The following is a 23,675-nucleotide window of genomic DNA, read 5'->3' on the forward strand; positions in this document are numbered from 1 at the left end:
ACTCCCTTCTTCATCTCTACCTTGTAGCGTCTTTAGCTTACTTCAAAGCTCATCTCAAATACTACCTTCCACATGATGCCTTTTCTGGTTTGTCCATTCCAGTTCCAGCCTCAACCTCAGTCCCACTCCATCCTAGCTGCTGGTGCCTCTCCCTCAATGACTTTGAATTATTTTGGATATATCTTGCATATACTTGTATATATGTATGCTATTTCCTGATAAAATGTAAGGTTCTTGAGTGCAAGACACTCAATTAAAATTTTTTAAAATAAATTTTACTAGATTTTATTTTTTTCAGGTACATGTAGAAATAATTTTTGGCCATTGTTTTCTGACATCTTGCAATACGAATTCTCTTCCTCTCTCCACCCATTATCCAAGGTGGTGAATAGTCTGGTATAGGTTATACCAGTACTTTAATACAATACATATTTCCATATTTCCCATGTTATGGCTGAAGACACATATCACACATTAAAAAAAAACTCACGAAGGAAATAAAATAAAAGATAGCATGCTTTGATTTGTAATCAGATTCCAACAATTCCTTCTTTGGCTGTGGATAGCATTTTTCATCATGAGTCCCTTGGGTTATCTTAGAACCATGTTCTGCTGATAATAGTTTAGTCTATGGAAGGCAAAGGAACTGGATTTATAACCAAGAATCACCTATTCACCAAAACTGATTATATTCTTTCAGGGAAAATATTTAATAAAATAGAAGATTTCCAAGCATTCCTGAAGAAAAGACCAGACTTAAACAGAAAATTTGATGTCCAAATTGTCTAGTCCTTCACAATTGAACATAGTACAAAGTTTCTGTTATGGTATACACTATTTTCCTGGTTCTGCTCACTTTACTTCACATCAGTTCATATAAGTCTACCCAAGTTTCTCTGAAATTATCCTGTTCATCATTTCTTATTGCTCAATAGTTTTCCACAACCATGTACTGTACCTTGTTCAGTCATTCCCCAATTGATGGACACCCTTTCACTTTCCAATTCTTTGCTACTACAAAAAAGAGCTACTAAAAATATGTTTGTATAAGTAGGTCCTTTCCCCCTATCTCTGATCTCTTTGGGGTACACTGGTGTTGCTGGGAGACGCTCATTTTTGCCCTTGTATTTCCAAGGCCAGGTACAGTGCTTGGAGCACAGAAGGTACACGATGAATGCTCATTACTTGAAGATACTGAATGGCTTATGGTTTTGTATGTGTATATATGTTAGAGTTGGGGATTCATATGGGGGGATAGTAGTAGAGTATGGTGTGTGTGTGTGTGTGTGTGTGTGTGTGTGTGTGTGTGTGTAGAGTTGAGGGTTTGAATAGGGGATGCAGAAGTAACTCAAGTTTTGATAAAATCATCATGCCCTCATTAGTCAATCCAGGAAATCTCAGAATCCAGAATACTGCATATGTTTACACAAATACATACACACACACACACACACACACACACACACACACACACACACTATTCTCAGCTCCTTAAACTTCTTACACAAAATTCTTAGGGGATAGATAGCATTCCATAGCCATGATTGTTAATTAGAGCACTAGAGTCTTCCTGGGTTTTCTGGGGACACCACATTTCATCGCCCATTCCCTCTTCTACCCTAATCTATACAAGAGGGAGAATTGGAATGTAAACAGGAGGAGACCATGCCACTACCAGGCAGGGAAATCCAGGCCTTCCTGCATGGTCCCAATCTGCTTTATGTAGGGAAATTGTGAAGTTGGAGAAGTTTGTCTTCAGAGGTTCCCATTTCCCCTTTCTATGATCCATTTCTCCTCCTCTTCTATCTTCTCCTGGTTGCAAGTGACTCGTTCTTTCATATTGTCAGGAAAGTAAACAATAGTGTAATGGAAAGCAGGCCACATTTGGAGTTAGGCAATCTGAATTTGTGCTCCAGATTTGAAATTTACTAGCTATGTGACCACTGGAAAATCACTTACTGCCTCTGAGCCTCATTTTTATCATCTGTAAAATGGGGACAATAAAACTTGCCTAGGAGAAGGCAAAATGGTAGAGATAGGTTATGTCTTAGATTCAGCAAGATCAGAGTTCATGCTCTGTTTATAACACATACTTTCTTTTTTCAAATATATTTTATTTGATAGAATGCAATTTAGCAAATTATACCAAGTTACAATGCAGTGTAGGGAGAGAGTATTTCATGGAAAGTATTTGTGTATAATGATAATTTGTATCAGTAAAACATTAAGTTAGAAAAAAACAATCTGAGGAGTAGCTAGATGGCATAGTGCAATGATGGGGAACCTTTTAGAGATGGAGTACTGCCTTGCCCCACCCTACCCCACAGACTGAGTGCCATGCCCAACCCCCCAGAGACTGAATGTCATACCCCCACCTCACCTCTTGTTCCCCCCCCACCCCCGCATGCACACACTTATCCCAGACAGAGGATGAAGAAAGCCCTCCTTTTGGGCTGCTGGGTAGAGGGGGCAGATGAGCATGTAGAGAGGGGAAGGAGATTGGCCCCAGCACTCTGCTCCCCTCTAGCTATGTGAACATGCTGTGAACTATGCTCCCCTCAAACCTAGCTCCTCTCCAACCCCACCTTGAGAATCACCTTCACCACAGACTCAACAGGCTGCAATCAGTGCTGTACCCTCACACAGCATGTGAGCCCTCCCCCTCCCCCACCAAGCACCTTACCCCAGTCAGGGGAGGGAGGAAGTGCTCCCCTTGGTTGTTGAGTGGAGGGGTAGGGGAAGTGAGAAATGTCCTCAGGTGTATGGAGGGGGGAAGGGAAATAGCTCTGGATTTTTAGTAACAAACTCTGGCAGGCACTGTCCACAGAGAGGGCTCTGCATGCCATTTTTGGCACATGTACCATAGGTTTACCACCACAGGCTCAGTGGATAGAGGACCAGGTTTAGAGTCAGGAGGTTCAAATCTGGCCTCAGACACTTTCTAGCTGTGTAATCCATGGCATTTCAATTAACCCCAACTGCCTAGACCTTGCCCTTCTGTATTAAGAATTGTTATTATGACAGAAAGTAAGGGTTTAAAAAACAACACAAAATAACCCCCAATATGAGCCTACATTATGGTCTGACACATTTTCTGTGTGAACCCAGTCTCTTAACACCTCTGATAACTCTTTTAGACTGTAAGTTCCAGCCCTGTTGCCCATTTGCATCAGTGAAGGGAGTTTCTTCATTGGGCATATGATGAGATCATTGATCTGAACCCAAAAATTAGGATGAAAATAATACTTAAACTTATCTTCCTAGGGGAATTAGGAGGAAATGGCCTGTTAGACTTTGTTATACAAATAACATTATGAGATATTATAAACTCATTCACATAGAGATGCCCAGTAATGAGAATAAGCATAGATTATATATAATAATTAATTGTATAAATATTTATTATATATGTATATGTGGGTAGATACACAGATAGATAGATATATATATGTATATATATATATATATATATGTGAGTGAAGGGAATAAGTATTTATATAGACTCTACCATCTTCCAGGTATTGTGCTAAATGCTTTAAAAAATGTTATCTTGGGGTAGTTAGGTAGCACAGTGGATAGAGAACCATGCCTGGAGTCAGGATGACCTGGGTTCAAATCTGGCTTCTGGTATTGCCTAGCCATGTGATCCTGGGCAAGTCACTTAACCCCAATTTCCTAACCCTTACTGGCCTTGGAACCAATATCTAGTATTGATTCTAGGACAGAAGATAAATTGTTGTTGTTTTTTTAAAGACAATATAAACTCTCTAATGACATCAACCAGGCTAGGGAGAGGCACACAACCTAAGTTACTGAATCAAGGTTATTTGCAATCTCAGCCACTTGTTTATTTGCAACTAGTTACCCCTCTTAGAATCAATACTGTGGGGGTAGCTAGGTGTCTCAGTGGATAAAAAGTCAGGTTTGGAGATGGGAAATTCTATGTTCAAGTCTGGTCTCAGATGACCCTGGGCAAGTCACTTAACTCCATTTGCCTACCCCTTGCTCTTCTGTTTTAGAATTGTTACAAAGACAGAAGTAAAGGAATAAAAAACAATTTAAAATATTATCTCATTTGAACCTCAGAGCAACTCTTTGAGGTAGATGCTATTATGATCTCCATTTACAGTTGAGGAAACTGAGGCAAACATAAGCTAATTAACTTGCCCAAGGGTCACATAGTTAGTAAGTGTCTGGGGTAAGATTTGAACTCAAGTTGCCTAGCCTTTATCTCTCTTTTGCCTTGGAACTAATAGTATTGAGCCTAAGACAAGGTAAGGGTTAAAAAAAAAGGAACATAGATCACAAAGGTTATTGCTGTTGACAAAATTGAAAGATCATTTCATTTGGGGAGCAGCTGGGAATTATTCCTGTTATCCTCTCACCCCACACATATATTGTGATGGTATGTTGGGAAAGGATTAGCAAACTCCAGGGATAGAGAAGAGGGGAAAACTACCCAAACTAGGGAATTAAATTATAATGTGTTGGTTTTTCTCTTTGAGTTGGCATTCGACTCTGACCAGATTGAACCAAGAGAAAACAAATTTCCTTAAAATGATGTAAAATCCAACTCTCTAACCTTAGCTCCAATGAGATCTCTGAGTCCCTTCCTCTGGGGGAAGTATGTTGTACAGTTCTAGCTTTTCAGACTCAAAGAATGTGCTTGTCTCTTAGACTGATGAGCTTGTTTAGTGAAAAACCAAAAATGATATTTTTAAGGGGAATAAAAAGTAACATACCAGAGGAAAAGTCTCAAAAAAAAAAAACAACCCAAAACACTGAGATTCTTGGGCAATACTCAGATTGTCTATCCTCAATATACATAACAGAGAAGATAAACTAGTATCCTAGGACAATATTTCCTTTGTTTGATAGAGTTTTGAACCATGGCCAATATGACATCAACTTGTTTTCCCTTTTTCAGAATCCCTTATCTTCTTTTTCCAAAAGAGATCAGTTATGTCCTCCTGAGAAGGGTCCAGAATAGCAGGAGTAGGGTGATATGAAGCCTTTCCCTGTGACTTTCCCTGGAGACACAAGCTTCCAAAGACACATACCTCAGATGCTAAAAAACTTTAAGGTACAGCATCCCATCCCTACCGGATCCTTCCCATTGGTCAATTTTTCTGGTTCTCATCTCCTTGTCTACTGATGAAAAGTCCCTGGGCCAAAGGTTCTGAAAGAGTCTTAGTGGAAACTTTGTAGTTCATTTCTTATGTAATTCATTTAAAAAATTTAATTCTCACGTTTATTTCAATTTCATGTAGAAACAATTTTTAACAATTGCTATCTGACCTTTTGTGATCTAGATTCTCTCCCTCCCTCCTTTCCCTACTCTAATCTCCAAGATGGTAAATAGTCTGATATAGGTTATACCAGTGCTATTGAATGAGACAGATTCCCACATTCCTCATGCTGTGAAAAAAAATGTATCACACCTACAGGAAAAAATTCATGAATGAAAACTGCTCTGTTTTCATCTTGCATACTTAATTAAACTGTCTACTCTTAATTTTTTTTCTTTCTTTTATTTACAAAGAAGTTTTTCCAAGGTTACATGATTCATGTCTCTCTCCCCTCTCTCCTAGATGACAGGCAACTCCACTGGGTTTTACATGTATTATCACTCAAAACCTATTTCCATAGTATTCATTTTTGTAATAGATGTCTGGGGTGTATGGGGTGCTCAGGGAGGGGTAGTATCTCTGGTATGGAGGGTTTGTCATGCCCTCTTCGGGCAGCTCTCCAGCCTCTGACCCCCATCTGACACCCAGCTCTCGCTTGTGGCTCCCAGTAGCTGCTAGCATGCGGCAGCGGCCACACCCCAGGCAACAGCTTCGACAGGCTGGCTAAACCTTGTGAGGGTAGCCATCGGGTTGTTGACCCCTGGTGAACCAGGGCTTTGCTCACCCAGCATGAAGCACTGCTTCAGCTGAACAGACGGAAGAAACCAATAAGAAGTTTCAACGGCTGAGATGGCGACGCAGCAAAGCACTGTGGAGTGCTTAGGGCATGTTGGAGCACAAAGGACAACAGGGCCATCCAATGCAGCTGAGGAAGTCTCCAGGTGTAACGATTTTTTGTGCCATTGGACCCAGGGTTCCAACGCCGAGAGAGTGGGACTGTCTCTGTGCAATGACTTTTCCATTTAAATCTCCTTCACGCACAAGTGTCTTTGTGCACACTCATCTATACACCATAGATGAAAATGCACAAAGACAATCATCATCCTTGGTTACCAAGAGACTACTACTATGACTACTAATAGATGTCTACTCTTTTCTGAAGTCTTTGCTAGGCACTTTGGGGGAAAAAAGAGAAATTCAAGAGATGGCCCCTTCTCTCACAGAGCTTATAAACTAGCTAATGGTGACAAGACATGTGCATGTAAAGCAATTAGTGAATACTAAATAGTAAATTATGCCAGGAACAACTATAATAGAATAATAATAGCTAACATTTGTGTAGATTTTTTGAGTTGGCAGAGTATTTTACAAGTAATATCTCATTTTATCCTCATAATAATCCTGCAGGGTAGGTATAATTATTATCCCCATTTTTATAGATGAGACTTTTGAGGCTCACAGGGATTAGGAGACTTGTTTAAGGTCATACAGTCAGTGTGTTTGAGGTGGGATTTGAACTCATATCTTCCTGACTCTTCTAAGTCTAACACTCTATCTATCTATTATGTGATAATAAATAGGAAAGCTATCATGGAAGAGATGGGAATTAAAATTATATTTATATCATATACAGGCGAGGCAGTATGTGCGTGTGTGTGCATGTGTGTGTAAGGTTTCTGAAAGAGGAGAGCATTCTGGGCCTCAGGAAACATAAAGAATAAAGATTTGAATAAGGGAATGAGTACAACATTCCAAGAATTGTGAAGGGAATAGTCAAATTGTCAAGCAGATTCTAGTAACTGCCTTGCTTTCATCCATAGGGAATTCTTGGTCTAATAGGATAAAGATTGTCTCAACTTCTGAGAAATTCTAAGTCTGCTGAAGAAGATTTGGTCCCCAAAATATAGGAAGTCCTTAATCTGATGGGGGAAATATAGTTCTATGTATTGGAGAGCTCCCTGGATAGCAGGAAAGACAGGATGATCATTTAAACACATATACTGGACACAACCAATTCCAGGCATAATGACACATTCCCCCATGAGAAACCTGGTCCTTGGTTGAAAAACAAATAGTTACTGTTGATGGCATTTTCTATTTCATAGGCATCTACCAGGGGATGTGTTCTGCTAGCATATAGCCTTCACTATCCCAGAGTCATCTCCACACTGCAGTGGGGCATTGGAGTAGGTCATCAGTATAGGGCTAGGTACATAGTATAGGTGCCTAGTAGGTCATTGTGATGAAGGGGCAGTAGAGCCTAGCCTTTGGTACACTTTTTATCTGTAGTCTCAGATGGCTTATAGCACATTCTGATTTTTAAAAAGGACTTTTCTAAGGGAATATACAATATGTTGTTATTGTTCAATCATTTTCAGTTGTATTTGACTCTTTATCACCTCATTTGCAGTTTTCTTGGTAAAGCTACTGGAGTGATTTCTTATTCCCTTCTTTACTTTATTTTACAGATGAGGAAACTGAGGCAGCCAGGGTTAAGTGATTCTCCCAGGGTCATACAGCTAGTAAATGTCTGGGGCCATCTTTGAATTCATGTCTTCCTGACTTTAAACTCAGGCTCTACCCAGCTGTCCCTATACACACATTATAGAGATACTCGAATAGACACCTAGGGAAGGCCACTTGGGTAGCCAGACTCTCCAGGGCTACATGGTCATGTGAAGAAGAGTGTTTCACATTGGGCTCTTGTCCTCTCCTTCCTTCAAACACTATGAGTTCTACAGTCACCCTTAAAGGTCAAGCGAGGAACCCCACATCAAAGGCTCAGGCTCTTCCTCTAGGCTCTCTTGGATTGGGAGAGATGCTGATGCCTCAGGATAATCAGAAGCAACTTCTGCCTTTCTGTCCCCCAGATCAAGTGACATGCCTCCTCCATTGTGCTAACATTCACCTATGCTGTACCTACATGGTCAAAATATTTTGGATTCCTGCTGGTTGCTGACAAATAGATAGTCAGCAGATGGCAAATAGGCCCTGTTACCCTGCTGCAGTGGGTAGGCTAGCATCTTTCTAACTTCTGAAATTGGGGTGAGGGTATGGAATGATTATAGATGCCATGCTACCTTTTTTCCCCAGAAAGGCCTGACAATATCCTGCTACCAAGGCTTTATCTACATAAGAAGGTAATTAGACTTAACTAAAAATGTTCATTTGAATTAAAACAGTCCCATACCAATGGAGCAGGCTAGTTGGGTCCCCATTCCAGTCCCTCCTCCATTAACTCACTAAAGTGATTTTCCTAAAGTTTCCATCTGATCATGTAAACCCCAACCCTCACTCAATAAACTTCAAAGGTTTCCTATTACTTCTAGGATCACACAAACTGTTCTGTTTAGCATTCAAAGCCCTTTATAACCTAATCCCTCCTACCTTCCAGTCTTCTTACTCTTTATTATCTAACATGCACTATTTGATCTAGTGACACTGGTCTTCTGGCTATTTCATGAACAAGATGCTCTCTCTCTTGGTTCAGGTCTTTTCTCTGTTTGTTTTCCATGCCTACAATGCACCCTCCTCTGCTTTGACTTCTGATCTCTATGACTTCCCCTAAGTCTTACCTAAAATCCTAGTTTATATAGGAAGCCTTCCTCAACCCTTGTAATTTTAGTACCTTCTCTTTGCTAATTATTTCTTAATTAACCCCTATATAGCTTGCTTTGTATATGTTTGTTTGCATGTTGTCTCCCTCATTAGATTGTAAGCTCCTTGAGGGCAAGGACTGCCTTTTGCTTCTTTTTGTATCGCCTATGGTTACACAGTTAGGAAGTATCTGAGGCCAGATTTGAACCCAAGACCTCCTGTCTTTGGGCCTGGCTCTCAATCCACTGAACCACCTAGCTGCCTCTGACTTAGATTTCTTTTCTTTTCTTTTCTTTTCTTTTTTACTTATATTTCTTTAATGGAAACAGTTTATAAGACATCCCATTTTCTTATTATTTTTTCAACCAGATTATACCATTTCCTTATTTCTAGCGACATGCCAGCTCTTCCACTCTCTTTTACTTAACCTTTCAAGCAATGATTCTCTTGTTTGGAAGGCTGAACAAGATATACCTCATCCCTCCCTCACTACCCAGGGAAATAAAGGGGCATAGCTTGCCATGTCTCATTCTTATAGCTCTATTGCAGATGGGAGAACTGATATACTTGAATACCTTTTGGGAGAGGTGGGATTTACTCTCTTGCCTCTATCCTCCTTCCTGCTTAGCTTTCATTGAATAGTGGTGGAGGTTCTCATCTCAGTGAATGGGAATAGCTTATAGGTTGCTGCCAAACTGGTCATTTGTAGGCATTTACCTGCCAAATCAGAAGGCAGAAATGTAGAGGCAATCAATGTAGCTGTGTACTAATTCCTGACATTTTATAAACTGTTCTCTGATCTAAATGGATTGAATTGGGTCTAATTCAATTCAAGAAGCATTTTTTGGTAACTAATGTGTGTCAAACACTGGGAAACTGCGCACATATATCCCATTAAAATGTTTTTATACATAATTTTACACATAATAAATAATTAATAAATTTACACATATTTTCTAAGGTTACATGATTCATGTTCTCTCCCTCCCCTCTTCCTTCCCCACCTCCCAGAATTGACAAGCAATTCCACTGGGTTTTACATGTATTATATCTCAAAACCTATTTCTATATTATTCATTTTTGTAATAGAATAATCTTTTAAAATCAAAACCCCAAATCATATATCCAAATAACTAAGTGTTAAATCATATGGTTTCATCTGAATTTCTACTCCAACAGTTCTTTCTCTGGAGATATGCAGCATTCTTTTTCATAAATCCCTCAGAATTGTCTTGGATCATTGCATTGCTATTAGTAGCAAAGTTTATTACATTTGCTCATTCCACAATATTGCAGTTACTGTGTATAATGCTCTTCTGGGGCTGCTTATTTTACATTGCATCAGTTCATGCAGGTCTTTCCAGCTCTTTCTGAAATCATCTGATTTATCATTCCTTATAGCACAATAGTATTCCATCACCAACAGATGTCTTATTGTTTCCTACTGTTACCTATCTGATTTTTTTTATTACCTTCTAGAGTGCTATAGCGAACTAATTATGAATTGAAATAATTGTGAACTCCTTCTTTTGGGCACCCTTTGAAACACTCTAGGCAAATGCCTCTGATATAATGGATGCAGTGCTGGTCCTGGCATCAGGAGGACCTGAGTTAAAATCTAGCCTACCTCCTATTCTAGTTTTGCATATCATTAGTGATATCATTTCTTTAACTACTCAGGCATGAGTCTTCATCAGTAATATGATACACCATGACTTGGTGAATGAAAAGTTGACCTCAAAACCAAAGATATTTTTGTTATATTCTTGCTGTGTGACTGAGCAAATCAATTAACCTCTTAGTGCTCTGGGTCAGAGGTTATCAAACATGTTCGGCCCTAAGGCTATATGTGAGCCCACGGTACTCCCAAGTGTAATCCAGAACAGATCAAAATATAGTTCCTGTCTGATTTTGATGTTTTGATGCATTAATAAATAATCTATAAACACGTGGTTATCTAAGCCAGTATGCAGCCTGCAGGGACCCTTATATATGGTTTATTGACTTCCTTTTCTATTTGAGTTTGACACTACTATTCTAGAATTATATTTCCCAAGAATATAATTTGCAGAGAAGTTTAGAAGAAGGAGTTTCCTTTCCTGGAAAGAATTACAGGTCCAATCCCTATCCCTATCCTTATAACCACCATATATTTTTCCATTGCTCTTGGGTCTCTTGCAATTTTGATTCTTAAGAGTTGCTTTTATTGTTATTATTTCCTAATATCAGGCTAAAATGAAAGCATTATTTCTGTTCTCTATGTAATCACTGGTGTCCTCTCAGTTGCAAACTGGGTTTCCCCAGACTACCTAGATAGTAACTAATGTTGGGTATGGAGAGCCCAGAAGACTTCACAGGATAATCATATCAAGTTGCCCCCTGGATCTGGAAGATCCTCAGTCCTATAATAGATTGTCTCCTGCACATGTCACATCCTTTTCTGACTTAAAGCCTTTGACTCATGTTGTTCCTGTCTATATCCAAATCCAACTCATCCTTCAAAATACTGATAAAGTCTTTCTTTCTCTGTGAAGAATATCCTGATTAGGCTAGCTCACATCCAGACTTTATAGTTAGATTTCTTACTTCTTTTAACTTTCTAGTACTTGTCTTCTCTCCTTATTTGGCTTTCCCTTATTTTGTTAATTAAACTATAGCCCCCTAGTAGTGAGAGTGGACCTCAGTAAAATCAAAGCCATGGTCTGGCCAGAATTACTCCTCATATGAGGCCCTCAAAACCCCTCCTTTCCACCCCTCCCTGCTCTACTTTGTAGAAACGGTATGTTCTTCCAAGAAATAACTGATGCAGGAATACTGTGAGAAGCTTGGTTAGATGGCTGCATATTTACCTGTGATTTATTATCCTATAGAAAACTCTAAGCTTCAGTGAGGTAAACTAGGTCATTATACTAAGATTGTAAATCATTACTAATCACTGTCCATGTAAAAAGCTTATCTAATCCCTTAGCCTACATCACTTTCTCTATAAAATACTAGCTGTGATCAATAAAACTCAGCTCTGACTGCTACCAGCTTCAGCAGCCCTCCTGATGCATGTCATCCTTATCACCACATCTCATTCTCTTCACCCCTTCAGGACCCCCTAATGTTTGTCAGAATCACCTGACATTAAATTTCAATGTGTATATGTGTCTTTTCTCATTCCAACCTGTCTCTCTTCCCCTCTCCTCACTGAGAGGCAGCATGATGTAATGGATGGAGAGCCTGTCTCAGCACCATGGAAGACCTAATTCAGACCCTACCTGTGACCCATACCATCAATGTGACCCTGGGAAAATCACTTTACTCCTTACTGTTCTAGGCAACTTTAAAACTATAAATTGCAGAAAAAGTTTTTACCTGTACTGGTAGAGGGATTTTACTCACCAAGGAATTCCCCATACGAATGAAATCACAAATCCAGTTCCTATCCCTACAAAGAAAGAGTTCTTGTCTTGAAGGAGCTAACTTTCAACTGAAAATTGTCTCTCCAAGTTCATAATAACAATCATAATTTACATTAATTTAATGGATTACAAATTATAATGTAGTTCAGTGATTTTGTCTCTTTTCCAGTATGTAAAGCCTAATTAAAGTAAAACAAAAATTGTGGGGGGTTGAGAGTCAGGTCTAGAGATGGGAGGTCCTAGGTTCAAATCTGGCCTCATATACTTCCCAGCTGTGTGACCCTGGGCAAGTCACTTGACCCCCATTGCCTAGCCCTTACCACTCTTCTGCCTTGGAGCCAATACACAGTATTGACTCCAAGATGGAAGGTAAGGATTTAAAAAAAAATTGTGAGCCAGAAAAGATATGAGAAGATACTTCCAACTCACCCCTTTGTGAACAGGAGAAGTTTATAAGTCTTACACAAGGCACATGTTTTTAGGACTTTTCAATGTTCTGGTCAGTTGGATTAATTTTTCTTCTTTTTAAAATGTTTGACTTGAAAAAATACTATTTATACTCAAAGAGTTATAAAGTTGCATATATCTTTTGACCCAGCAATACCATTATTAGATTTATTTTCTAAGGTGATCAAGGAAAAAGGAAAAGAAACTATATATTCTAAAATATTTATAGCACTTCTTTTCATGGTGGCAAAGAATTGGAAACTGAAGGGATGCTCTTCAACTGGGGAATGGTAGAACAAGTAGTACATGATTGTAATAGAATATTATTGTGCCATAAGAAATGATACACTAGATGATCACAAAAAACATGGAAAGACTTATATGAAGTGATACAAAGTGAAGTGAGCAAAGCCAGGAGAACATTGTACACAGTAACAATAACAATGATAAATGTGAATGACTTAACTATTATCAACAAGGCAAGGATCCAGGACAATTCCAGGGAATGCATAACAAAAAAGAATATCTCCTGCCATGGAAGGAGCAGAGTCCAAATGCAGATGGAAAATACCATTCTTTGCTTTATTACCTCCATGAATTTTTTTCTAGTGTGGGAGATGTCTAATTTCACAATATGATGAATAGTGAAATATGTATTATATGATTATATACATATAACCTATATCATATTAGCTCCCTTCTTGGGGAAGGATAGGAAGGACAGAGAAAACATGGATTGTAGAATGTCAGAAAATGAATGTTAAAATTTATATAGATGTGTAATCTAATAAAAATAAAATTAATTTTTAAAGGAAAACATACTATTTGTGGGGCAGCTAGATGACACAGTGGATAGAGAAGCAGGCCTAGTGTTGGAAGGACCTGGGTTCAAATCTGATCTTAGACACTTCCTAGCTGTCTAACACCAGGCAAGTCACTTGATGCCATTTGCTTAGCCCTTGCTCTTCTAAGACAGAGCCTTAGCTTTTCATTTGTAAAAGAGAAATAACATTACCACAATTTCACAGGGTTATGTGAAGCTCACATAAGAAAATATACATAAAATGCCTCATAAACCTTCAAGTTCTATATGAATGTCAGGGATCATCCTTATTATTATTGGAACCTGTCTGTGACTTTGTAGATAAATACTAAGGAGATGACCAAGACACACTTGTTGTTGTTCAGTCATTTCAGTCATGTCCAATTCTTTGTTACTCCATTTAGGGTTTTCTTTGCAGAGGTACTGGGATGGTTGCCATTTCCCTTTCTAGCTCATTTTACAGATGAGGCAACTGAGGCAATTGGGGTAAGTGACTTATCTGGGGTCACCAAGCTAGCAAGTGCCTGAGGTCTAAGGTAAAAATGGGACAAAACAAAAAAGAAAGAAATTGAGTGAGGAAAATTATATAATGGACATAACTGATTGTAGTATCAATGCCACCATATCTATTTGAACCAAAAAGATATAGTTTCCATAGAAGGGAACAGATCAGAAATCAACAGGTGGAAAATTACACGATTTCACTAGCAATTTAAAAAGCCCTCGTTAAAACAGCTATAAAATTCTATTATATACCCATGATATAATTGTAGCAAAAAATAGATTTAAGTGATAAATAAAAATCAGTGGAAAGCTGCTTCAGTTTTTCTGAGAAGCCATCAGCAATATGTAATAAGAGGCATACAATTGTTGACATTTGACATGATAATTCCAGTTCTGAGAATATGCCTTATGGACATAATCCCAAAGGGAAAAAAAAAAGGTAAATTGCACAAATATGCAGCCAGAAGTACTGCTTATAATAGCAAAAAAAAATTATGAACACTTCAAACAAAATTGTAACTAGCATTTTTTGGCCTAGGATAAGCTTTATAAAAATATGGTGAGGGAACAAACAATATGAGAAGTGTCCTTAAGTGAACTTTTAAAGACAATTTTTGTTGGAGGTTGTGGGGAGAGAGGGGGAACCTTGTGTCACTCTATTCTGTGGGTAGAGACGGTGGAATACAAAGCTGGTGGAGTACTATTCCTCACTTGGGATTTGGATTAGAGAGAGGAAATCCTCATTTTTAGCTTTTCTACTTTCACAAATTATTCTTGTTTGCTAGATACTGAGCTCATTTTCTTCATTTCCAAAGGAGTTTAAGAGCTGTTAACATCTAAATGTTATTACCCTGGGACAGAACCCTTTTCTACTTGTCATAGTTATGGGTCTGAAAATTTGTCCTACAATAAAGGAAGAATAAAGCAAATTGTGGTCCGTTAACACCATGGAATACTGCAACAGGTAGGTGAAGATGATTGTTTTTTGGGGGGATGTCTCCTTAAAATTGCACAACACAGGCAACTAACTTGGATGAATTATGCATTAAAGTTGGCCCCATTACAACCTGAGTGAATGACGGTCCACACAGTGAATTTTAGTAAGGTCCTTGGCAGGTGATCTTAACCATGGCACTTTAGTCCCTAAAGGTAAACTTAAACAAGAGTGAGAAGTCATTTGAGATTTCTGAGTTACTTTAAGATCCAAGAAATACAAAAGACTCACAGAACAAAAGGAGATGCAGAAAATTGGGAATTTGTCAATATACCACTTATAGGTAGATTTATGATCATCATGAGTAGAGACTAGACAATAGTCACTACCAAAGCTACAATTAGATAGAATCGGTACTGCCTTTGACACTGGCCCTGGAAACTTCTAAGGAACATTTACAGTCACCTTCCAATAGCTCATGGAAATCCTATGAACCCACTTCCTAGATCATTCAAGAATTGGTATGAAGTACATAAAAAACATAAAAAGCAATAAGGAAAACTAGAGCCAAGAAATTTGACCACAGACGAATTTCTTTTATTGAAAGCAGTACTGTAAAGATGCAGTTTGGCTGAGAGTAATGGAATCTGGCTGGAATTTCCAATGCCACAAAGCTAGGCCTCATTCCATTAGTCCTTTTCCTCATCTCATCATCTTACCTAAACCACTTCTCCTCCCAGCTTCCCTTTTTCTATTTCTTTTTGAGCCCTTACCTTCTGCCTTGGAACCAATACATAGTATTGGCAGAAGAGCAGTGAGGGCTAGGCAATGGGGGATGGGGGTTAAGTGACTTATCCAGGGTCACACAGCTAGGAAGTATCTGAGGCCACATTTGAACCTAAGGACCCCCCCCCCCCAATCTCTAGGTCTGACTCTCAATCCACTGAGCCACCTAGCTAGCCCCTTTTCTTTTTCTATTGCTGGTACCCTTGTCCTCCCCATCACTTGGGCTCAAAATAATCTCTGATGGCTTTCTTCTTTCTCCCCCCAGTCTGATTATTCTACCTTTATGACATCTTTTGCATCTCTCTGTTTCCTTCTAACTTCCAAACTCCCTTCCTATGCATCCTTTCCTGTCTTCTCCCCCTTTTCTCTGCATTCCTCACACAGTTGCCCAAACAATCTTTCTAATGTATAGGTCCAGCCATCTTACACCTTTGCTCAAAAACCTTCTATGGTTCCCTATTCCCTTTAGGATGAGGCTATGTAGCCTGAATTTAAGGCCCTCCAGAATCTTACTTCTACCTACCTATCCAGGCTTTTTTTCCCTTTCACATTATTCTTCTGAATGTGTTCTGTGCTCTAGTTAGATTAGACCAGAAGCATCAAACTCATGCCCAAGGGCTGCTTTCAGCCAGCAAAACTCCAGAGTTACAGAACCAGCTTTAGATGTAAGATGTAACCAGGGGCAGCTAGGTGGCTCAGTGGATTGAAAGTCAGGTCTAGAGATGGGAGATGATCTCAGACACTTCCTAACTGTGTGACCCTGGGTGAGTCACTTAACCCCCGTTGCCTAGCCCATACCACTTTTCTGCCTTGGAGTCTATACACAGTATTGATTCTAAGACAGAAAGTAAAGTTAAAAAAATGTAAATGGCAAATGATTGACAATAACAACAAAATAATGGAAAAGGTTAATTTATGGTTTTCTAAGGCACTATGTGTCCCACAGAGGTCCATTTCTATTTGAATTTGATACCACTAGACTCATCTACTGGCTTTTATCCAAATCCAACATACCATCTCAATGCAACTACATATTTAACAGACCCTCAGTGGCTAAATATGGACTTTTTTTAGGAATCCTTCTCTTCCTTCAAGGCTTAGTTCCTTTGTCCCCTTTGTGAAACCTTCCCTGATCTCCCGATCTGCAAAGGTTCTAAATGTTCAATGCTAAAACTTTCCTTTGCCTTTTTATCTAGATAGTTCTTTAATGATAATAACTGACATTTAGATAGCGATTTAAAGTTTATAAAATACCTTACCATTTGAACCTTATAAGAATCCAGAGAGGTAAGCATTTCAGTTATCATTATCCCTATATTACAAATGAGTAAACTAAGACTGAGAGAGATTAAGTGACTTGCCTGGCGTCACACAGTTTATGTGTCAAAATGAAGATTGGCATCCAAGCTTTCTCCAGCACTACCATGAAGCTTCTTTTATAGGAAACTTATTTGTGTACAAGCCATATTTTAACTGTTTTTTTTACCCTCATTCTCATTTAATCAAAGAGACTACCAAGTCCTTGAAGGAAGAAATTATACAATTTTTATCCTGTGGGATTTAAAATCAATATCCAATAACTAAAGTATTATATTTTATAAAGTTTATTAATTACAACTAAAGTAAAAGAACTATCTGAACCCAGCCCACTCAAGAGAAAAAGAGAGAGCAAGGGAGGTAGAGTCTCAGAACTTATACAAACATGACCATACAGAGTGGAGAGATTAAAAAGAATTTGGGAAATACTAAGGGACTTCTGGGAGAAGAAGTCGAAAGGTTCAAAATCTCTATTTATACAACCCTCATATCCCCACTACCTAACAAAGTGCCTGACATTTAGCAGGTGCTTAATAAATGTGTATCAAATTGAATCTCACAATAATTAGTGATAGTAGAATCCATGTTAGAAACAGTTTGAATTTGGGGTCTAGAAGCAGGGCCCATGAACAAATACCCCTGATATCCAGGTATGAGAAAGTTGGCCAAAAGAAGAAAGCAACTGGTTTTCTAGGTTTGGAAGGTCTGGAAACCAGGGGTCTTGTCCCACCTTGACAGTAACTATCTGTGTGACCTCATGTAAGACTCCAGTTCTCAGGGATCCATTTTCAGCTATAAAATGAGGAATTTGAAATAGGTGATTTTTAAAGCCCTTTCTTATTGCCACTGCATAGGGGAATTTCATCAGTATTTCAAGGACTTCAAATTTGATCACTGCATATTTCCTCTAAACTATTTCCTCAAACTAAAAGATTTCCTCTAACTAGAATAGACTATATGTGATCCCATTAGGAGAGGGCTTCTTAAGATTTTTTGTGTGTTATGGACCCCTTTGGCAGTCTGGGGAAGCCTATGAACCCCTTTATAGAATAAAGTTTTTAAATGCATAAAGTAAAACACAGAATTTCAAAAGAAAACAATTATATTGAAATACAGATATCATAATTTTTTTTTTAAAAATCAGCCCACCTCACAGACACCAAATTAAGAACTCTTGCTCAAAATTTAGTAGATAGTCTTTAGGAGTTGTGTGGTCAGAACAATTCATCACCATTGCAGTCAGTGTGGTGATGAAGCCTCTCTACAACTGAGCCAGGCTTTGGATGTTCAATACTCAGTCCATCACCAGACTTGAACTCAAAGTCTTTTCTGCTTGGTAGGGCCTGCCAGAGCTTGCACTCCTCTGGCATATCCTTTGAGAACTCAGAATGATTTCCATCTCACTATGAGGCATTGGATTAGGATTTTAGTAGTAGTTAGTAAAATAATACCAAAATGTGCAGTTGGGGGTCACTGAATGCTGTCATATGAAATAGAAGCCAACAAGAACCAGCCTATCAAAACGCCCACTATATGCTACCCATTGTACTTGGTACAGATATAAAGAAGGGCAAAAGGAAGTTGCTTCTCTCAAGGAGCTCATAGTCTAATGGGGAACATGAAATGCAAATAGCTATGGACAAACAAGATATAGCTGTGATAAATCTGAGGCTACTCCCAATTAGTCTCAGAGGGAAAGCATTAAGATTCAGGAGGACTGGGAAAGACTTCTTGCAGAATCAGCATAAAGAGTTGAGGTTAGCCATCTGTGAAAATCTTCTCAAGAAATGGCCCATTTGAGGGGAAAAAAGATTTGTAAGATGGCTGCTGATGACTTGAATACTTCCTAAATCTCAGCTAAGGGCTCCCTAAAGATTGAATGAATAAATGAATGAGAGAAAAAGCATTTATCAAGTCATCTTCTATGTGCCAAGCACTGTATAGAAATACAAGTGAGATAATTCTTACCCTTAAGAAGTTTACATTCTAACAAATGGAGATAACACATAGGGAGAGGGTGATCAAGGAACTGAGTTTTGTTTTGGGGAGTTGGGAGTGATGAAGGTCATCACAGGACAGCCACTCCTTTTCCACACTGGTATTTGTTTTGATTTGATCACTTTTTCTAGAGCAGCAAAAGGGAGAAAGTAATGGTGTGGGTATGAGTGGATTCAGAACAGATAGATACGATGTCTTTTTATCCTCTCTCTCTCTCTCTCTCTCTCTCTCTCTCTCTCTCTCTCTCTCTCTCTCTCTCTCCAAAGTGCATAAAAGGAGTAAGTATTCTTAAGAATTTGCTCATGTGTTTCTAGGCTGCCCTGCCCAAGGGATATGAGAGCCCTGATTCTAATCATTGGTACTGGTTATCCGGACAAAAATATGACAGTTCATCAAACTACCATGGCTTGATGGAAATATCCCTTAAGAATATCTAACTTGGGGGCAGTTGGGCGGCTCAGTGAATTGAGAGCCAGACTTAGAGATGGGAGGTCCTGGGTTCAAATCTGGACTCAGAGACATCCTAGTTGTATGTCCCTGAGCAAGTCATTTGACGCCCCCCTCCCCAATTGCTTAGCCCTTACTGTTCTCCCTTGGAAATGATACATAGTATTGATTCTAAGACAGAAGGTAAGGGTTTAAAAAAAAAAAAGACTAACTGCCTTTTCTTCTAGTCTATGTTCACCAAGCAACCTTCTGGTCTGTAATTTGAACTCTTTAAGGGACCTGCTCACTAGGAGAGACAAATGAAGTACCCTCTATTCATTCATTCATTATTTTTAAATTCTATTTTATTTTTCCATCAACAAAACATTTATTTTTTTCTCCCTCTCAATTGCCCCATTTAAAAGGGGAGAAACCCCCCTGAACCCATGTAACAAATATGAATATTCAAGAAAAATAAATTTCCCCTTTGGCCATGACCAAAACCATATGGTTCATTCTGCATCTTGAATCTGTTACCTCTCTGTCAGGAGGTGGATAGTACAGATGATCATCAGGCCTTTGAGATCATGGTAGTCATTGTTTTGATCACAGTTTTTGAGTCTTTGAGGTATCCTTTATCCTACTAGTAGAATCTCCAATTCTAAATCAACACTCTCATTTTTAAATCCCTCTTGAGTCAGTCTAGGTAGGGCAGACATTCCCCAGAGCTTGAGCATTCTGGTATGAACTGATAAAATTTAATTTCTTAAGGGGCAGATTTGAGGAGCTTTGGAGCATCCACCCAGAACCAGATGAAGGTACCATGTGACCAGCCAGCTGGTCCATCTCTTTCCATCTTAATGGCAGTACCTTTCAGTTTTCATCATGCTCTGATTCTAGGAGTCTAAGATTTTATGAAGCAGTGAATTGCAGTGGGAAAGAAATCTGACAGTGGGAACCTCCCTTTCCTGACAAACTAACCAGCTCAAAGGGCCGAAGATAGTCTGAGCTTGTTTTTCCAGATTTTTGGCTTGTCCTGTTTGCTAACTCCATAGGAGTTAGCATTTAGAGATGGGCAGCACCAGCTAAGGGAGTGTCTCCTTAGAAGAAAAAAATAAAAAGACTTCTCTGGGTGGGAGAGATGCAATTTGTGGTGAGACTTTTCCTCAGTAAGAGGAATGGTGTTGTGAGGTCTCGGACAGATACCAGGCTATCCTGCCCTCTTTTCTTTGAATATACACTAAAAAAAGGAATTGTGGGGGCCCTTCCCTTCCAAACCCTCGGGGTGTGCCCAGGCCAAGGTACTCCTTATACTATACCCATATTCATTTTAATGAGCCAAAGACTTGCTTTCTCCCTGGAACTACATAAGAACACAGTAGGAACTTCAATTACTTAGATGCTTTAGGGAGGGAGCTTCTGGGTAATGGAATTTTCTGATTATCCGAGAGTGGATCCAAAAATATTTTATTTGTTAAATCTGGTCCAATTCCCCCCCTCTCCCCCAAATATCTGAGATGATTTTCCTGCTTTAGGCAGCAGAATCCAAGGACATTGATTGAGTGTTTTTTGTCAAAGTGATATAATGGAAAAACCACTAGTCCCTAAGTAGGAGGCCCCAAACTTAAATTCCATTCTTGATGATTATTAGTTCCTGGGTGACTTCAGGCAAATCATCTCATCTCCTTGGGCCTTTTTTCTTATATCTATATCTAACATGGTTGGTCTCTGATGTTCTTTTCAGCTCCAGTTCTATGATCTTGACTGAGGAATCTACATGTCTACAAGGGAAACAGTGGAAACAGGACATACACTTACTTTTGGAGGCCACATTTTAGGAAGGACATGGATAAGTCAGAGAGTATATAAAGGACATCAATCATGATGGTGGAGAGCCTTGAATTTAAGTCATATGATGACTGGCTAAGGGAGCTGGGGATTTGTTTAGGTTAATCTGAAAAAGGAGGACTTAGGGAAATATTTGAGGTCTTTCTAAAGATGGGAAGGACTATCACATGGAAAGATGAAAATTGTTATGGACCAGAAGGCACAAGTAGGAGCAATGGGTAGAGAGATACAAAGATGGTTAGTCAAGCAAACTTGGGTTTAATGTAAGGAAAACTTCCCTAACAATTTGTTGTTGTTCATTGTCTTTAGTTGTGTTCAAGTTGTGTTCATCTTAGCAAAGATACTTAAATGGTTTGCCATTTCCTTCTCCAGCTCATTTTACAGATGAGGAAACAGAGGCAAACAGGGCTATGTGACTTGCCCAAGATCACACAGCTAGTGTCTGAGGCCAGATTTGAACTTAGGAATATGGGTCTTCCTGATGCAAGGACAGGCGTTCTACCCTCGGTGCCAGCTAACTGACCTTTTAAAATTTTTATTTCTTTAACAATTAGAGCTGTCCAAAATTGGAATGATATATGCCAGGAGGAAATGGGTCACTGTTCTCTAGAGGTCTTCAAGCCAAATTGGAGTCACATGTGTTTCTGTACAGGTTTGATTATGTGGCTCCTGAGGACCCTTTCCTCACCAAGGTTCCATGATTCTGTGATTCCAGGAACCTACAGTGCTTTCCCCTTATAGGAGAACTTAAAACCCATAGTAGTTCTCTATAAGTCTGAAGGACAATGTAGGCCAATAGTGGGGAGGAAGAACAACTTTGAGTGTGGGCTTGGGTGCTAGTCTTTCATTTTAAGTCAGGCTAAATAAAACCTGTCCTACATTTGATGCTCTTAGGCTGTGTGTTTGCATGGAAGCTGAGGACTCTTACCTTCTCTGTAAAGATATAGATTTGAGCCAAACTCTGACATTCACAGAAGAAAGCCTCAGTTGAAATAGGAGCCAACAAAGATTTAAGTGAGACACATCTAAAACTGAACCTGGTCCAGAAGAATTTCAATCTTCAATTCTGGGTCAACAGTTACATTGGTAATAGTGCCCTTTAATAACAACAGCTTGCATTTATGTAGTAGTTTAGAGTTTGCAAGATGCTTTTTATTCCTTTTCTTATTTGTTCCCATCCATCCATCAGAATACAAGGGCACTATGTGCATCTTGCCCTCTGTTCTACCACTGATTTCCTTCTCTCTTCCAAGTATAATGGCATTCCCTGTTGGACCTCTGGAGACCATGCCTCCCCATCCCAGGGTGGTAATTATAATGGTGGAGTTAATCCACTGAACTTTGGTACTCTGCCATGGGGTTTAGTTGTCCTCACTGGTGCGTGAGTAAAAACTCACCTTGACACAATATCTAGAGAGCCAAGTTGTTGTTGTCATTCAGTTGTGTCTGATTCTCTGTGACCCCATAGACTTTTTCCATGGAGTTTTCTTGGCAAAGATACTGGAGTGGTTTGCCATTTCCTCCTTCAGTGTATTCCCATTTTTCAGATGAGGAACTGAGGCAAATAGGGGTTAAGTGTCTTGCCCAGGGTCACACTGCTGGCAAGTGTCTGAGGCTGGACTTGAACCTAGATCTTCTAGACTCCAGGCCCAGTGTTCTTTCCATTATACTAACTAGCTGCCCTATTCTTCAAATCCCTCAAGTGCCAAGGCATGGGCACTTTGCCAACAATCTTACCACCATCTTTCCATCTCTGAGAATAATAATAAAGTCAACACTATCATTGTTAATGGAAAGAATGTGATACTCTATAGTCTTATGATGGCTCCATTTAGATATGACCTTTAAAAAATTACCTTTCTGGGCTTCTGGTATTCTTATTTGCAAATGAGTGGGGTGGAGTCAATAATCTTTAAGGTCTGTTTCTGCTCCAAATCTTATTATCTTGGGCTGGCCTATAGGGCTACAAACCAAATCCCACATTTCCTGGAGTGCTTTGTCTCCAGAGTGTTTTGCCATGACCTTGACAAAGGCCAGACATCTCCTTGGCATTCTTACTGGGAGAAGGTCATAGGACCGCTGGAAGTCATGGAAGCCATTTTCTTCTTTTCCTCCCTGGTGAGGCAAAGAAATACATTCCTGAGCTGCTTGTCTAACCTAGTCCTCTTCTGTGCCTCTGTGTTTTGGTTGTGATATTTTGATTGGCAGTCATCTCTTTACTCAGCATCATTCCCCCATGAAGGGAGGAACAAAGGGAGACAGCAGAAGAGCAGGGGTGGCTACTCCAGGAAGCCCAACTTAGGAGAGAGGGAGTTGACTAGGAGGGGCACCAAATGAGTCTAAGATCAAAGCCTTGTGTAAGTGTGGGGCTGGCTTGAGGGAGAAGGGAATAAAAAGGAGAAAGGAATGGCCTAAGGCTTCTCACAATAGATCTGCTTAAGTCTCTAACATGAACAAAA

The 23,675-nt window shown here is 39.3% G+C and overlaps 1 protein-coding gene and 1 long non-coding RNA gene across 2 annotated transcripts in view; one reads left to right on the forward strand and one right to left on the reverse strand.

The window, feature by feature from the left end:
- ITGA11 (integrin subunit alpha 11) overlaps nt 1-23,675 on the reverse strand; it is a 229,054-nt gene that overhangs the window by 174,360 nt on the left and 31,019 nt on the right. The window lies entirely within an intron of this gene.
- Nucleotides 14,658-21,253, forward strand: LOC130456093 (uncharacterized). Its single transcript, XR_008914405.1, has 2 exons — nt 14,658-14,871; nt 21,113-21,253. It is a non-coding gene; the product is annotated as an uncharacterized LOC130456093 (long non-coding RNA).

Source organism: Monodelphis domestica, chromosome 1, assembly GCF_027887165.1.
Source record: "Monodelphis domestica isolate mMonDom1 chromosome 1, mMonDom1.pri, whole genome shotgun sequence".
NCBI lineage: Eukaryota > Metazoa > Chordata > Mammalia > Didelphimorphia > Didelphidae > Monodelphis > Monodelphis domestica.